Below are 15,027 nucleotides of genomic sequence, written 5' to 3'. Positions count from 1 at the left end.
GGAGAGAGATGAAAGGGAAGGAGGAGGGTCTGACTTCCGAAAGCAGAGCTGCAGAACTGTGTCCAGAAATTGGGGATGGAGGCACGATCAGAGAGTGAAGACAAAGTGGCTACAAATGCCCACATCCTGGCCCCTCCAAGCAGCCATATTAAAGTTCAAAGGGACACAGTCCATGCATTCCAGAAGGCATCAGGCAGCAAAACGCAACTATGAAAGCATTCTTGACTGTCATACCCTGGAGTGCAGTGAGCGGGCTCTGGGCATGGCCCTCTGTTTTCTGCCTGTGGAGCCGAGAACATTCCTATAGTCTTTGCAGGGTCTGGGCTCTGATGGGGATATTTTCAGCGCCATCAGAACAAGAAGCTTCGAGTCTGTGGCTCCTTTTTTGCTTTCCTAAGGATATTTAGGGGCCTCTGGGAATAGGAGAGTGAGGGGACCCCGTCACTCGGGTTTCTGGCTTTTCAAGAGCAACCTAACCCATTCACGTTTAGGCCAAGGCTTCCGGAACAGTGGCCTGGTTGCCAGCTCCTTTTCCTTCTGGGCCCTTCCTGAGAGCTCAAAACTCCAGGATCCTGGTGAGAGGAAGCTACTCAGCTCCATGCCTGACCACAGGGTGCCCGACAAGACGTTGGCAGGGAAGTTGCTCGGGTCTGAGCTCCTAGGCCCTTGGTCTGGGCTGGGGATGTGCTTTCTCTTCATCTCAAACCACGGTGACACTCCTGTTACTTTGCCAAGCCGGGCCTGGATTGCAGATTGACTAATAGATGCAGGCTGTGTGATTGGGTCAGAGCTCAGCTGAGGCCCCCCATCGAGAGGGGCCTTGGGAGTTCGTGTCCTGGGGGATTCAGGGCCCAGGCTCGGGATTTAGTCAGCCTGCCACTTACTAGCTGAGCAGACTTGGACCTCAGCTTCTTCCTCTGTGGGAGTGGGAGGATAATGTCCCCCTTTTGGGCTGTTTGTGAGGACTGCATGAGACAAACACAGAAAGTGCTAGCTCGGTGAGTGACCTCTAGTAAATGCTCAATAAATGCTAGCTATTTTTATTGCTGTGATAAAAACACTTCTCAGAGAACATACATTTTCTCCTCTTCCTTCCCTGATCGCTCCTCAACCCCACCCCCCACTTCCCTTTCCTTCTAGGATTCCACATCTGGGGACCAAAAATGTGAAAGAGAAAGAGACAGACAGACGGACAGACAGATGATGGATGCTTACAAAGATCCTTTCGTCTTGGCTGGGAGCTTACTTGTCCATAGTAAACCAGTTTTGCTAGCTCTGGGACAATTAGTAACTGAAGAAATATGTAAATTTCAATTAAAGCAAAAATTATGAGCCACTAATAAGTTTCCCGGGTAGAGTTAAATCCATTTAGTAGATTAATATGCCTGCGACATTCTGCCTTTCCTGCAAGAGGAAAAGGGCAGGAAGCTGCAAGATACATATGTAATTGTAAACAAGGCTTTGGAAGATCACTTTTAGATCATGAATAGTCACCTTTAAGAATGGAAAACGAGGGACGCCTGGGTGGCTCAGTTGGTTAAGCAGCTGCCTTGGGCTCAGGTCATGATCCCAGCGTCCTGGGATCGAGTCCCATATCCGGCTCCTTGCTCGGCAGGGAGCCTGCTTCTCCCTCTGCCTCTGCCTGCCTCTCTGTCTGCCTGTGCTCACTCGCTCTCTCTCCCTCTGTCTCTGACAAATAAATAAATAAAATCTTATAAAAAAAAAAAAAGAATGGAAAACGACATTTTGGACACTATAAATTTTCTTTTCTTTTTTCTTTTTTCCTTTCAAAATTTTCTTTTCTTTTTTCCCTTCTACCCTTTCCTTCCTTCTTTCTTTCCTTCCTCCTTCTTTTTTTCTTTTCTTTCAAGTTTGTTCTTCAGCGTGCAGCTCACACCCACATGATTTTGGGAATTCTAATGACAAAATGAAGCAGAATGCTGGGCCTGGATGTAGTAGGTGCTCAGTAAAATTAGGTAGAATGAGTGTCTTCCTTCCTTCCTTCCTTCTTTCCCCACCTTCCCCCTCCCTCCACCCACTCTCCCCCCCCTTCCTTCCTTCTGTGGAAAAAAATTCTAAAATATTATTTTATATTCCATGTAATTTCAAATATTTTTCTTTTTTTTTGAAAAGGTGATAAGCACATATAATTCATTATTGACAGTTGTTACAATGGGGATAAAATATTTTTCCAATTAAATTCTCTACCATGGGTGGGCATTTAACTATTTCATTTATGCCCCTCCCCACGTTTGTATAGTCAAACTGGGTCAGGGAACTGGGGACTGGAGGGGACTGGGGACTGGAGCAGACAGGGCAATCAATATGTTTTCCTCTCATCTTGGCTTCTCTGTGCATGTCAGCTTTATCCTGCTTTCACCGCGGACCCACTTTCTAAGCTTTCCTGGCCATGTCATGGGAAATTTGCCCCTCCCTCCCCGCCCCAAGTCCTGAGTCCTTATATCTTCCCTATTTAAGCCTTTAGTCCAGACTGAGATTGGAATTTCTGAACCTCTATTCAGATTTTCACAGCAAAAGATTCAGACTGGCGCAGGTTAGGCCGGGGATCACCCTGAACACTTGGCTGTGGTCAGAGCCACACAGTACAGCCATAGCTGCTACAGCTCCTTCTTCTCACCCTACATGTGGCTGGCAACCAACTTTGCAGTGTTAGGAAGAGACATATTTACTGAGTTTGATATGAGATGAGAGTTTTCAAGCAATGAGCTACATCTGAGGAAGGTTAATCTCGTAGTAAGGTCAGGAATGATTTCAGTGGTGAGAGGAATGATTTACTAGAGATTCTTTTTTTTTCTTTTTTCCTTTCAAAGATTTATTTATTCCTTGAGAGAGAGAGAGAGAGAGAGAGAGAGAGCATGCATGCGTGTGTGAGTTGGGGGAGGGGCAGAGGGAGAGAATCTCAGGCCAACTCTCCACTGAGCCCGGAGCCTGATTCAGGGCTTGATCTCAGGACCCATGAGATCACAATCTGAGCCCAAACCAGGAGTCAGTGGCCCAACAGACTGAGCCACAGGCACCCCTACTAGCAGTTCTTTAGCAAGATGGGGCAAGGGAATTGGAAGGCACTGGGACCCTTAAGACTTTGCTAGTAATAGATTGCAAGAGACATGGAAGAGCTGCTTTTTCTACAATCATCCGCTAGGAGACAATTCAGAAGCAGGTATTGGTAAGGGGAAGAGAAGGGCAGTCTAGGGAGGGCTTTTTGAGGAGGGCCTTTTGAGAGAGTTCTTGGTAGGGCTTAGGGTAGGCGCCATGCTCAGCCTTGCCCTGGGCCTCATTTTCATTGGGGTATCCACAGAGAGTCTGAAAACACATGGAAACACGTGGATCCTTGAGACAGACAGAACCTGGGTAGTATGCAGGTATCATGGCCCCTGACACACCATGAGGCAGTGCCAGGCTTCGCCTCTGTTGGAAGGCATTTCTCCTGGGGGAGGGCAGATAAGCAGTGACTCACTGACAGGACAGCCCAGTGACATAGCTTAAATAAAACGTGAGAGAAACTCTTGACTCATCCTGGCTGGTGGTGTCTGCTGAGTATGTGGGTATAGATATAAACACACAGCCACACACGTTCGCCCACACCCTCTCAAGCATGAGGGCAGGGCCACAGGGGGTCAGGCAGTGACTCAGAAGGTAGTGACACGGATAACCTGCTGACTCATGGTGGTGCATTCCTTGGCGCCCTGCTCAGACAGGGCCTGGGTTTGAAGGACAGGTGACTCACAGACTGACCCTCTCTCTGGTCTGGTTTTTCATAGTGCTATCCTTACTTCTCCAGGTCACCCCCACCTCTGGGACATCCCTAGTGTGGAGGCCCATCCTGCCATTTTTGGCCCTCAGCCCCCTATTTCATCCGCTCACTGGGGTTTCTGTTCCATCAATCTTTCCACTTCTTATCATTAACTCAGCCAACAAATATTTAATCAGTGTCCACGATGTACCAGCTCCATGCTGGGTGCTGGGGATCCAGCACTGCACAGGTAATGACCCCTGCCTCAGAGAGCTACGCCCTCCTTTGTAGAACTGTCCTGGCATACTTTCTGTAAAAGTTGGTTCGGGCAGGAAAGAGACACCTCTTCAAACTCCCCTCTCTCCAAAGTCCCATGGTGCTCTTGCTTCTGGGTGGTGACTAGTGGGATCTCTAGTCTGGCCCGAGTGGCTAGATCCTTTCCCATATACGTCCTGCGTATTTCCTGCCATCTGAAGAGAGAGATTCCTCTTCCTTCCATCACATGTGTACTACTGGCGGCTCTTTTGTAGGTAAAGGGTTGGTTGAGTGTGTACCGAACGTCACACATACAGTAGCCCTAGCCCTGCTCCTAGACCCCTGGTCATTGCCATGGTCTTGCCCTGGGAGCAACACTTGCTTCATTTACCAAGTCACAGGGTTTTACATGTTATTTCATCATCACAATGACTCTGCGAGAAAGGCTATTTGTCATCAGGCCATACTATCGTCACCATTGTCTCACATGCCAGGAAACCGAGGCTCAGAGAGTTGAAACCCCACAGATCACAAGCCTGTAAGAGATAGTCCTGGTCCACCTGGAACCCAGTGCTCTCAATGGCCACATGTATTGTCTCAATCCCAGGGGCAAATCCTCTGCCTTCTTGGGACCATCTTCACCCTGACCCTGGGGGGCTATTCCTCTTCTGGCTTCTCCAATTCCCTGGCCCCCATGGATCCAGAAGGCACAGGAAGGGACAGGGCATCAGAGAAAATGGGTGCATATGTGAGAGAGGAGATTTCAGTGCTGTGTATCTCTGGTGACCAGAGCTTAGAGCGGGACTGCGGGATAGGGCTTGAGTATGGATAGAACTTACCCTTAAACTCCAACCTCTTGGAGTGCCTGGGTGGCTCAGTGGGTTAAAGCCTCTGCCTTCAGCTCAGGTCATGATCTCAGGGTCCTGGGATGGAGCCCCACATCAGGCCCTCCGCTCAGCGGAGAGCCTGCTTCCTCCTCTCTCTCTCTGCCTGCCTCTCTGCCTACTTGTGATCTCTGTCTGCCAAATAAATAAATAAAATCTTTTTTTTTTAAAGGTTTTATTTATTTATTTGACAGACGGAGATCTCAGAGAAGCAGGCAGAAAGAGAAGAGGAAGCAGGCTCCCTGCTGAGCAGAGAGCCTGATGTGGGGCTTGATCCCAGAACCCTGGGATCACCACCTGAGCCGAAGGCAGAGAATTTAACCCACTGAGGGCACCCCAATAAATAAAATCTTAAACAACAACAACAACAACAACAAACCCTCCAACATCTTTAGTAATCCTTCTCATGGTGCTGGTTATGTGGGCCACTCCCTCAGGTGGGCCCCACCTCTGTGACCCCAACAAGAATGTGAAGAGAGAGGTGCTAGGGTCGTGATCACATGGAAGAGGTCCCAGAGATCACCACGTCTGATTTTCTCACGTTTCAGACAAAGAATATGAGAGACTGAGGGGATTCCCCAGTTCCTAGAATAGTGGTGAGCCTGGAACTTGAACCCAGGTCTCCTTTCTCTGACATCACCTTTTAGCACTCTGACCAAAATACTAGAAAGCCCAAGAGTGAATGCAGCTGGGCATGAACTACAATGAAGCTTTCATCTATGTGAGTCCACACAGACGGACCGCTCCTTCCGCAGACCTCCCCTTCCCAAGTGACCTATCTTGCTGTTTCATCCCGGGTCCCCGGGAGCCTTTCCTTCCCCATCCTTTATTTATGTTGCCTTATATTATAAAGATCCCCAGCGTAAGAGTTACTTTCCAACAATGGCATTTGAGTGGAAAGTTTCACCGTGAGTTTGGCTGGGAGAGCAGGCATTCTATTCATCGGCAGATGTTCCGTTTCTTTCTCTTTTGGCACCGATCACTGCCTTTGTTTTTACCTTTTTTTTTTTTTTTTGTTTTGCGGAAGAACCTGTGTTTGGCAGAGCAGACATGTCAGTATCCTTGTAAATTATAATTTCTCTTCATGAAAGGCCTTGCATAGTAGTTTTCTTTCACTGGCTACGAGGATTCTCCTCCTAGGAAGATCCACAGTTAGTTCCCTTCCATTCTGCCTCGAGGGGGCAGGTGCTATAGGAAAGCTTAGTTCCTGAGGTCAGACAGCACCTGGTTTGAGTCCTGCCTTGAGCACTGAGACTTTGGAAAGGATACTTAACAGCTTTGAATCTTGATTTCCCCACCTGTAAAATGGGCATATTGAGGAACACACAAGGAAAGGAGAATGAAGGGGTCTCGCAGGCAAGATGGTCCAGATGCCTAATGGAAGAGGCATCTTTATCTTCAGTAAATTGAGGACGGTTGGCTGCCATTCAATGCTTGGGCAGGTAACAAGGCTTCAACTTCAGGTAAACCCCACAGTAATCTCTTTGGTATACACGTTTATGAGATAATTGTTCTCTTGCTGGTCTCCATGTGTTTTTCTCCCGCGACATGGCAGGGAGAGGGTTTGGGGGTGCCGTTTCCGGTCTATGGGAGACAGTAGGCCAGAGTGGGGGGAAATGTGGCTGGAGAGTCCTTGTCCTTCCCAAATGCCATTACCGACCATCCTGAGACTTCAGTTTTCTCATCTGTGAAGTGATAGAAGACTTAACCCTCCATTGGACCGCTGAGAAATTAAATGAGACAGCCTTTGGAGCATTTAACACTCAAGTGCTGCTACTTCAACTGACATAATTTCAGAGGGTCCTTGTTTTGAGGGTGTTTTTCTGTTGTTAAGGAGCCAACATCTTTTCATAGGGACCCCCCGACAAGAGGTGATCCCCTCTCTAGGTATTCTCTGAAATTTGCCCTGAAATTTTTCCAGTTGCTCAGGCTATATTTCTGGTTTCAGAAATGTAGGCTCGCCCCAGCAAGGAGGGTCCCTGTGCTTCAGGGCCCAGCTCTTCATAAGCAAGTATTCCTTGTTGTCAGTCCCCTGCCCTTTGTCTGGAGCTTGAGGCTTCATAATCTTGACCTTGACATGACCCTGCAGAACGGAATTGGGTACATGGCGTGTTGTTCGTTCTGGACTCCACCAGGGATTGGGGGGAGAGTTCATTTTCAAGGTGCCCCATGCCCTTGCACACTATGTCTCTTCAGCCCAGAATGAATTTTGTCTTCTCATTTCTTCTGGTAATGCCTTGTTGTCATTTAGGAGGCGTCATTGTTTGCTTGTTTGAAAGCTTCTCCAGGCCATCCTCAGCGAATTCTATGGCTCCCTTCTCTGTGCGCCCAAAGCGCTCCCCCACGCTGCTCTGAAACTCCGTGAGCACCGTGCACACAGGTCCTGTCTGCGTTTGTCCCTCTCCCTGGCTCTCACCTGTCTCTGCGTTTTGTCCTCCCATCTCGCCGTGTCCCTTGTAGTTTGAAAAGGCGCTGTGCCTCCTCTCAGCCCTGTGACAGCACTGCCTGCCCCTCCTCGGTGCCTCCACCCTGTGTGGGTGAGCTGTCGCTTTCTGCTTTCATCTCTTTGTCCCTGCTGGACTGTGTGCCTCCCAGGGGAAGGGGCTACTTACCCATCTGTTCCTTACTGTGTTCCTGAGCTAGCACAGGCCTGTGGGAGCTGTTTGTCGTATGAAACATCTATTTTCATGTTTGAGGAGGGAACTTCGTATTTCATGACGTCACATCTGCAGCGGTTAGCACAGGCCCGCTCACAAGCGCTCCTTATTCTGGCCGACTTAGACCATCAGCAACAAGGCCTTATCCCCGGGAGCTCCAAAGTTCCTTCTTGCTGCGTAATCAAATTTCTCTTCTAGCATCAGAGAACCAAGAAGCTGGAGGGAGTCCCCAAGGCCCTGCTCCTCACAGAAAGCTCCAGCTCCCTCCCCGTCCCTGGCAGGTGGTCCTGGGATGCCTTCCCTACCTCTCACCCTCCACAAGCCGAGCCGTTATTGGCAAATCACGTCATGTTTCTGGGCCTTTCTTCAAGCTTAGGCTCATTCTGGTTGTACTTAAGAACATGAATTGGCATTGTCCAATGTTAGTAAATGTCCTCCCAAATCCGGCTGTTGTAGACCTGTCTCTATCCCCTTCATCAGATCAACATGCAGAGCACCCAGGCCAATGGGAATCGCCCCATGGGTTCCCGGCCCATTTATTAAAAAATGTGGAACAGTTTAAGTTCTTGCCGCTCTGACTGGAAGTCGTTGAGCACATGTTGTTTCCAACAGGCTCTGGGGCTGGGAGGTCAGGTTTCAGATGCGATTAATTCAGTGTAAAGGTGAGCCTGCCAGGCCTGGAATAAAGAAGAACTGACAGCTGATTTACGATGTGGCTTTTAAACAAATCACCCCTAAAGCCCAGCTCGTTTCATTATGGAAGGGGCTCAATTTGTATTAAAGTGTCCCCCTTGGCCCCTGTAGTCAGCAGCTGGTGGAAGGAAACGGGATGTCAGTGATTCTTCCAGAAAGTGTCTCCACAATGTTTGGCAAAAGAAATGCTGGTGTTCCAGGTCCCATTTACATCTACTTCTTGACAAAATGTACTGTTGGCACCTGGGGGTGGGGTGTGACCATAGAGAAATAGCCTGGGGAGGCCCCGTCCTTGGAGCTGAGAGCGCTCCGGGACAGGAGACACCCCACATAAGCTGCCCTCTGCCTCGGTGACCTGCTGCACCTTCAATCTCCAGAATGGAGATCGGGGACAGCGACAGGTCCAGAGGGGAAGCTCTGTACTTTCGGAAAGCGATGCCCGTCAGGCAATGTTTACAGAGATGCTTTCCTTAATTAACATGGCTCAGTGCCCTGCGTCCTCTGCAGGAAATAGAAAGCCCGCATGAGTGTCCAGGAAATAGAAAATGTGACTCCAGCCTTCTCATAACTCTGGCGCTGACTTCCAGGTATTTCAGTGTTTAATGACAGACTGTCTTGTTTCTCTCTGTCCCTCCTGTTCCAAATATGACATGGAACATTCTGCCACCGTTACAGGAACGCTGGGCTCAGGTGGAGGCCCGAGGGTGGCTGTAAAAGGACGGGAGATCACGACTGAGACTCACGCTCTCACGGATTTTGGTCTTCCTGTCCCGGCCCCAATAACAATGACTAAGCGGCAGAGAAAGTGGAGTCATTTCTGAATCCCAGACATGCTGCCCCGAGGGCTCCTCGTTAGTGGTCAGTCCGGCCGCGGCTGGCGGGAGCTGAGAGGGAGCCATCTGTGTGGACACAGGACTGCCAGACTTGGAGCCAGGGGCCCTGAGAAGGGATGGTGGCAGTGGAAGAAAATCTCACTGGGACAGGGGTACAGATTTAGCCAAATAATATGGGTAAGAAGCATGTGCTCGTCCTGGGTTTCCAGGCTGAGCTCTGCTCTCTATTCTGATGGATGCAGACGTGTGAGAAACGATTGCTCCTGGGGTGGGCAGCCATCATTCTGGTTGCTTGCAGACAAAATGTCTGGTAACATCTGGAGCCCTGAGCCGGAGGTGCCAGCTTCTCTTGCCTGGCAAGTGGCTTCCTGCACTTTGGAATTGCAGTCCATAAAAGGAGAATTTATGAACAAACAAGGAAACCGATCTCTCTTCTGCAACATTAAAAAATGTTTTCAACATGAAGTCTTCATTGCTGCTTTTTTTCTGGTAACCAGGTCAAAATTGGTAAATTTACTATAGCTCCAAATTTCTGTCACTTACCACCCAACTTGCTAAATTCCCTTCAGCAAGGTCATCGACTTCTTGTTTTGCAGGCATCATGTAATGCCCAGTGTTTTGGGTATTTTTGCTTAGATCTATGTCCATAGCTTAATGGAAAGAATTTGAACTTTGGGGCCAAGCAGATCCAAATTTAAATCAAAATCCAACTTTGTGTGAGCTTGATAAACCAACTTAACTTTTCCCAGCCCGGTTTTCCTTCTCTGTGAGATAGAGACAATTTCCACTTCGGGGTGCAGTGACGCTCACATGGGACAACGCCTTATAATTCTGACACAGTAGGAGGCGTGGGGGCAGGGCAGGCCTTAGACTCTGTTTTAGCACGCATCTCTCCACCCAGCCAGTTTGCAATTTCCTTCAATGTGACATTGTATCATGTTTGTTTCTGTATCTCTCTCTGCACTCAACTTGTTGCCTTGTAGAGTGGTACTCTGATAAACAGTGAAATGAACTAATTTTATATTAAAGCAAAGCAGAGTGAGGAATGGACTCAAGGAAGATGAAAGGAACATCTGACTGGGCCAGAGTCTCCCTCCTCAAAATATAGTATAAGGGTCATGGTCCTCAGAGAGCTAATAAATGTGCAGAATCTCAGGCCTTACCCCAGACCCACCGAGCCAGAGTCTGTCCAGGTGATACGCGTGCATGTAAAAGTGTGAGAAGCCCCTAGTTCAGAATATTGTGACAATACATTGCGTACTAAATAAATAAATGAAGGAGTAAGACCAGGAGGCTAGCAAAATAACTTCCTAGGACACTACTGGTTTTATTTAAAAGGAAAACTCTATTCAAAATGAAAGCTAATATTAAGAATTCTAAGTCTAATGGCAGCTTCTGTCCACTTCCAGCAAGACCCTGTCCCTGGGGGTTAGTCCACAGCCACAGACACTGAGCTGCCCATGGCTTCCCATTCCCCTCAGAGCACTGAAGACCCATCCTTTGTGCTCTTGGGAGGCTGTGTTGTCCCTGGTGGCCACCTCCTGCCCCAGGCTCTGTGAGTCTGCTTGCTACTCAGGGTTTCCTGGCTTGGCGCCGTGCCCCGGGATGCCATCAGTCACTGTGGCCGCCTGTCTGCCTGAGTGCCAAGCGTGGGGACTGTGCTCAGCCCTGCCCCGAACCCCCATTGTTCCTGCCCGAATCACTGGCCTCAAGTCGATCCATTTGAAGGTGCTGGAGAGGATCTGACTCTTGCATCCTCATTTCAGAGCTGTGGTGTGAACCTGGAGAGTGGCACAGGACCACTCCTCCAAGACGGGATGTCCCTTTCTATTTGTCTGTGCTTCCCACCGGTGCAAGCTCCCTGCCTGGACAACAGTGGCCCCTCCTAACCGGGTCCCCTACTCTCCTCCCAGTCAGCCAGAGGTGATTTTCTGAAGACATAAATGGGATAGTGTCCCTTTCCTGCTTCAAGTCTTCCCACGCCCCAACCGCCTTGCCGCCCTGCACTCCAGCCTCCTCTTGGTGACCTTCGAGGGCCGATGCCTGTCTCCCACCCTCTCTTCTGTCACCTCTTCCTCGTGCTGTGCTCCCTAATCCCCCTCTTCTTCCACTTTCTACACCTGCCTAGCCCTCTCCCAGGCACCCTAGCTCAATTAGTCCCCCAATTCTTAATCTCCATCCTGCTCATCACTTTTCCTGTGGTTTTATTCATGTGTTGGTCTTCTTTTTTGTCCATCTCCTCTGCTGACTATAAGCCCCCCAGAGGCAGCGAGGGTGTCTGTGCCTCCTGTGTCTGCACTGGGGCCTGGTATATTTCAGGCCCTCACTAAACAGCGGCCAAATGGAATGAATGAGACCACTGGGTGCTGAGTGTTTTCACCCCAAACCCCCTTTCTGCCAGTCTCCATCCAGGGGCCTCCTCTTCCCTCCTCTGGGTTTTCTCCATCAGGTGGGGAGACTTGCTTCACGAAGCCTTCCCACCCCATCCCCCACCCCCAGCCCAGAATCATCTTCTGTCTTGGGATCTACTGTGGTACCATTCCCCACCAGATCTCTCTCATACATCCCCCCCCCACACACACATGCCAACACACTCACATATACACACACATTTTCTGTCTGTGTCGGCCAGATGTTGTTTTTCTGAGGGAGGCCATAGGGACAGGGGCTAAGTGTGGGCTCTGGAGCCAGACCCACTAGATTTGAATCTTGCCTCTGTCAGTTATTTGTTGGGCAACTGACAAATTCTCTCTACCTCAGTTTTCCCATCTGTAAAGCAGGGACAACGGCAGAATCTTCCTTACATGGTTGTTGTGAGAGTTGAAAGACCTAAAACTTATGTATAAAAAATATACAGAACAAAGCTGGGCATGTAGTAAGCACTATAAGAATGTTAGGTGTGATTATTATTTAATCGAGGAAGAAACCAAGGACCAAAACATTTTGCTCTGTGAGGTTCTTCTGGAGCTGGACTTTGAACCCAGATTTTCCCTAGACCAAGAATCTCTCTGCCTTTACCATGGCTGTTAGAGATTCCCTGTGGGAATAACTCCGTGGGGTCTCTAAGGACTCAGGCATGTATACATCCCAGTGGGGGGGGGGGGCGTTCAGATATGGAGCAAAGTCCTATGTCCATTCAGCAACTTACACCTCTCTCCTCCCTGTTGGATCCTTGGTTGGAAATGAGGGGACAGGGGCTGGCCATGGTCCCCAGGATGGGCTCACAGGCAGGAATGGAGATTGGCTCACCAAGCCATGACCCTAAAGTGAGGACCCCTCTCAGCTGCTCTCAGGGGGCAAATGTGAGGAGTCCTTCTTTCCCCGAGCCCTCCCTCCCTCCAGCTGTCTTGCTGCCTGCCGACTTCTTGATGCCTGCTTTCATTTTGGGAATAAGTCTTCTTTCCGTATTCATCTTAATTTGAACGTCTCACCTCGTTCCATCTCTTTCCCCACAATTTCTGCCCTCAAACCCCCTCCCCCAAGGCGGGTCCTCTGGAGTTGACTCATGCTTCCCAGGGCTGCAGCCTTCCCTAAGTTAGGGACCATCTGGGGCACAGGTTTACCAGGCTTTTCTCCTGCCTTCTGGATGGAAGTCCAGGAATCCGTATCTTTATTTATTTATTTTTCTTTAAGGTTGGGGCTTTCAATTTTAAAACTCCATGTCTCATATGAGAAATGAGAAAATATACATAATTCAAATACACTGGAAAAAGGGCTATGAAGCCTATAAGACAGGGGTGGGGGGCGCCTGGGTGGCTCAGTGGGCTAAGCCGCTACCTTCGGCTCAGGTCATGATCTCACAGTCCTGGGATTGAGTCCCGCATCAGGCTCTCTGCTCGGCAGGGAGCCTGCTTCCTCCTCTCTCTCTGCCTGCCTCTCTGCCTACTTGTGATCTCTCTCTCTGTCAAATAAATAAATAAATAAATAAATCTTAAAAAAAAAAAAAAAAAAAAGACAGGGGTGGGATTTAGGCATCCAAGAATCCGTATCTATCACAAGTGCTTCTAGTGACCTGTCTTTAGGGGACCTGGGGGGGTCCTGCCCAGGGCTTCCTTGTGCTCCTCCTCTACAAAATCTCTGTGGTTGTCCCCCAGCCCAGGCTGCGTCTCATGCCATGACCAGGTGATGGCTCTCGTTTGGGGTGTCTGAGCCTCAGCAAACTATAACTTTTCTGCTCAAGCAATAGAAATTTCTGGACGAGAGGAATCAAGTATCCTCTCACAAAGTGAACCTCTGCACATAGTTGGGGAAAGGTTTACTTTTTTCCTCTCCTTGTATCCGCATTGGATGAGCCCTGGAACAGTTTTATCTGAGCACCCTCAAAACGCAATGAGGGAAAAGATACAGTAAAATGAAGTCAAAGAGACGTATTCATTGCGATGAAACATGTCTTACGTGCTCCAGGTTTGACCCAGTGATGAAAGTGGCTCTGCTGCCTGGATTATTTGCCGATGTCTCCGGGGGAAGAAGACCCATGAGCAGAGCTGGGCTGGGTTTCTTGTCTGAAGAGCTGCTTGCATTCCCAGCTCCCCCCTGAGATCCGTGCATGACCTTAGGGAACCCAGCCTCTGTTTCCTCACTATAAAAAGACAGTTAAGAGCCTGCCATTGGATGACTGTGAGGTTCAGTGAGACGCCGGGTTCAGAATCACTTTGTAAACTGTGGAGTGCCGTGTGTTGGTAGTCATTACTCGTAGTCATCCCTAGAGCTGGTTTTCCAGCTCACCTGTCTTCTTCATTGCCTGGTAGCTTTCCTACCGGGGCCATGTGGCTAGGATTGAAATGCTTGGGAGCCCAGAAACTGTACTTCCCAGCAAGAGCTGTATAACATCCCATCCTAACTGAGAGAGACAAAGGGGAACAATGACTCAGAGGCAGCCCCGGGGCAGCGGCTAGCTCAGACAAGAGGCTTTGCAGAGGCTCCTTGGGCCCCAAGACGTCTTGCATGGGTGTGCCGCGGAATGTGAGCAGACCCACTGTACGATTTGGTTGTTTGGGAAGAAATTTGGAAACCAGACTATGATTGGAGGGATGTTTAACATCACCGAGAACGGACAAGCTTGTCAGATGGTAACACTTAAAATGTGAAGAAAAACAATAAAAAAATGATAAAGGCATTACAGCAAAAGGGGATTATTGTCCTGTAAATGAACTCTTTGAAAATCAGATTTTCTGAATTTGATAAGAATATGTTAGAGGAGATGGTTTTCAGAGTTCTGTGAGCTCCGGCAGGGCTGGCTTAGCGTGTATGAGAAGAAAGCAACAGATTTTAAAAATCTGTACAAACACCCATAGAAATAAACTTGTAAGTTGTTGAGATGTACCCACATCGTTAGAGACTTTGCCCTTAACATCTCTCTTTTAAATCTGAGTCCAGGAAATAGATTTGGAACCGGATCAGTCCCATCCTCGACTGTCGTCCTTCTCTCGGAATTATAAACACCAGTGGATTACAGCACGCTTCCTGCATGTGCCTTCCATGTGGTTCTAGTGTCAGCCTCACAAACGCAGTGAGTAAACACTCCGTTCTGAGGCCTCACCCATGTGGTTTGCTCTTGAAGGGGGAGAGTCGGAAAGATGGGCCCCAGGGATGTCTGCCCTGGGAGGTACCAGCCTTCTCCCTTCTCCTAGTGGCAGAGAAGTCCCTCTTCCCTTGGTGCTTTGCATGTTGCGGGGCATGGGGGAAGCTACAAAGGAGTGTTGGAAATGTTTTCCCTTCTTCCTTTCTTTTTAAAAAAATCCGTTTCAATCCAGTCCATTCCTGGAAAACCACAATCCCCCCAGCAGTCTCCAAGTCTTCAGTTTTGGAAAACACACATTCTACTCTGCTACCCCTTGCTTCTGTGGATCTGTTTCAAGCAACAATTACTTTCAGTGGAAAGGAGCATGGGGCTGAGACTTTCATTAATGGGCGGGGATGCCAGGCTCCTGTGGTTTGACACCACCTAAATA

General features: G+C 49.0%; 1 long non-coding RNA gene across 1 annotated transcript in view; it reads left to right on the top strand.

The window, feature by feature from the left end:
- Positions 1 to 14,560, top strand: part of LOC309841689 — a 34,922-nt gene extending 20,362 nt beyond the window's left edge. Inside the window, exon 3 of the long non-coding RNA XR_014299250.1 lies at positions 14,453 to 14,560. This is a non-coding gene — a long non-coding RNA (uncharacterized lncRNA). The remainder of the gene's footprint in view (positions 1 to 14,452) is intronic.
- The last annotated feature ends 467 nt before the right edge of the window (positions 14,561 to 15,027 follow it).

Source organism: Mustela nivalis (genome assembly GCF_964662115.1).
Source record: "Mustela nivalis genome assembly, chromosome: 10".
NCBI classification, from domain to species: Eukaryota; Metazoa; Chordata; class Mammalia; order Carnivora; family Mustelidae; genus Mustela; species Mustela nivalis.
Note: the sequence above shows the minus strand (reverse complement) of the source record. Positions and strands in the feature narration are given on the sequence as shown.